The following is a 2645-nucleotide window of genomic DNA, read 5'->3' as shown; positions in this document are numbered from 1 at the left end:
TTGTTGCATATAGTAAACTTTCTGTGCTGTAGTTAGCAATAGTCTATGATTTTCTGGAACTGCCTTTAAGTCACTTGGTAATGGACAGCCATGTCATTTCCTTTGTGGTTGGACCTTGTATTAGACCACAAGATAGTAGTAAGCTTAAGCACAATATTGCCTATAGAGGAGAAGCCCCTGCTGTTACTGTAGTAATCAAGATGTTATCATATGCACATTGGGATCTTTGCAATTTGAAATAAACTTTGAAAGGCTAAGTCTGCACCCTAAGTCATTGATGAGTTGACTTCATACCTACACTTATAAATATGAAAAGAATTTCTGCCCCTTTGAAGACAGTTTTCTGGCCATCCATCTTCTCTTTATGTATTTATCTGTACTCTGGTCCTCTTTGAGAGCTGTCTGCTGAAAATTCATCCTCTAGATTCCCCTCATTTACACAAATCAATAGATTAATCTTACTGAACTAACCTCTCTCTCTCTCTCTCTCTCTCTCTCTCTCTCTCTCTCTCACACACACACACACACACACACACACACACACACACACCTTTCAGTCAACTCATAACTTGGAAATTTTATATATTTTATTTTGTACAAGAAAATGCATAGCTTTTGAAATTTTATTCATAAAATATAGCAATTGCTAAGTGTCATGTGCTATGTTCCAAGTGTTTTACAAATATAAACTTCTGACTTTTCATAAACACTCTGTGAAGTTGGTACTATAATTACTGTCATTTTACAGGTGAGAAAACTGAGCCACAGAAAATGAAGCAACTTTTCCATGGTCATGCAAAGCCATATTGTTATCATTAACAATAATAAGTGAATCAAGATGATAGGCTGTGCCTAGGATAGTACCCATTATTCCCATCTTACAGGCGAAGAACTGAGAGAGAGTGGGCAAGTAATCTGCCCAAGTTCACGTGGCAGGGCTGGGAGGCAAAGCCAGACTTTCTGCCTTCTAAGATCACTATACTGACTCCTGTTGTCTGGATTTAGGTTTCTCCAGAAGCAGACACAAGGATTCTAGGGAAACTGGAGGTGATCCCCAAAACAGAGGTAAGAATGGGAGAAAGTAAGACACGAAAAGGAAAGAAGCCAAGGAAGTGGGTCGACTGGAGCTTAACCCTCTTGGGGAGTCTGGAGGAACACTGTAGAACAGTCATCAGGACTGTTGTTGGGTGATATTAAACATCGGTGCTTCTGACCTGGGGCACTCCAGCAGCCAGAGGGCCTTCGGCAAGGAGAGGAAGTTTGGCAGAAATGCTCTGGCAGGATAGACAGAGAGGATATAGGCGGCACCAACAGTGTCTGCCAAACCTGGAATTTTGACATGTCACTGGTAATTTTCCAGCATTCCACTGAAACCCAGGAAAAAATAATAATCACTTGTCAAGGGACTGGATTCTTTCTGGCTCCACTAAAAATGGTTTAAGCACCATGAAAATACTTTATTTATAGTTTCTATGATTGTAGAGCTTCTACAGGTTGCCACCTTATTAAAGGTGATAAGTAAAAATCCACCTTTTTAGTATTATGCTGTTATAAGTATTACTATTAAAATATATTGCCCTAAGTTTATTTTCTAACTTATTAATAACTTGATGGTAACGACTTATCTGTACTTAGTGTAATGCTTAAATTTTAATCCAAAATGTCTCTTTCATAATTTGTCACAAAGTTTGGTAAATTACATTGGTATACATATATAAGGAAAAGATTATACTATTACTAATAAATACTGTTTTATTGTATTTGGAATTTGATTTTTCCAAATAACAAATATTTCATTGGCAAAATGCAACTTTGAGAATTTTATTATAGTATTTAAAACTTGTATATAAAAATTTGAAAGAAAGTAATCTAAGATTCAAGATACTTTACAAACTATTCATTTCATGATGAAGACCAGTACTTCATTTATTCTTGTGTAAGTAAATCAGAAATAGTATTTTAAACTGGATAAAAATAAGGGAATCTATTCAAAATTTGGCAACTTAATCTTAAATGCACATAGAGTTGCATATTCTATTTCTGGAGCTGAACTTATTTCAGGAACATAAAAAATTAAATAAAACTAAAATATTTGCTGAGCCTGGAATAGCATGAACTGTGATTGCTTTTAATAAGTTATAGAAGAAAGTAGTTTTTTTTTGCCCTAACCGGTTTGGCTCAGTGGATAGAGCGTCAGCCTGCAGACTCAAGGGTCCCAGGTTCGATTCCAGTCAAGGGCATGTACCTTGGTTGTGGGCACATCTCCAGTAGGAGGTGCTCAGGAGGCAGCTGATCGATGTTTCTCTCTCATCAATGTTTCTAACTCTCTATCCTTCTCCTTTCCTCTCTGTGAAAAATCAATAAAATATATTAAAAAAAAGTAGTTTTTCTTAGATGGTTTAAATGCACTAGCTTAAACTGAAAGAGGATTTTTACACTTTCAGAAGCTAATTGAAGAAAATGTCACAAATATCTTGGCTTGCAAGAGTTCCTTGGCCTTTACAAGCAGCAGTTCAACAGGGTTCTCTTCTCAGTGAGTGACTCTAAATTCTGCCACACGCCAATGGGAAATATTAAGTCACAAAGAAGGAAACTCTCTACATAAGGGTTTCCACTTTGTAATTAAATAAAATGTGAGGTCCAGT

At 36.4% G+C, this 2645-nt stretch overlaps 1 long non-coding RNA gene across 1 annotated transcript in view; it reads left to right on the top strand.

Annotated features, from left to right (window-relative positions):
- The window catches only part of LOC106696417, a 16346-nt gene extending 14645 nt beyond the window's left edge, over positions 1–1701 (top strand). The window contains exon 3 of the long non-coding RNA XR_001347354.2: positions 1006–1701. This is a non-coding gene — a long non-coding RNA (uncharacterized LOC106696417). The remainder of the gene's footprint in view (positions 1–1005) is intronic.
- Positions 1702–2645: the final 944 nt, after the last annotated feature.

Source organism: Myotis lucifugus, unplaced genomic scaffold, assembly GCF_000147115.1.
Source record: "Myotis lucifugus unplaced genomic scaffold, Myoluc2.0 scaffold_15, whole genome shotgun sequence".
In the NCBI taxonomy this organism is placed as follows: Eukaryota; Metazoa; Chordata; class Mammalia; order Chiroptera; family Vespertilionidae; genus Myotis; species Myotis lucifugus.
This window is presented reverse-complemented; position numbering and strand designations above follow the sequence as displayed.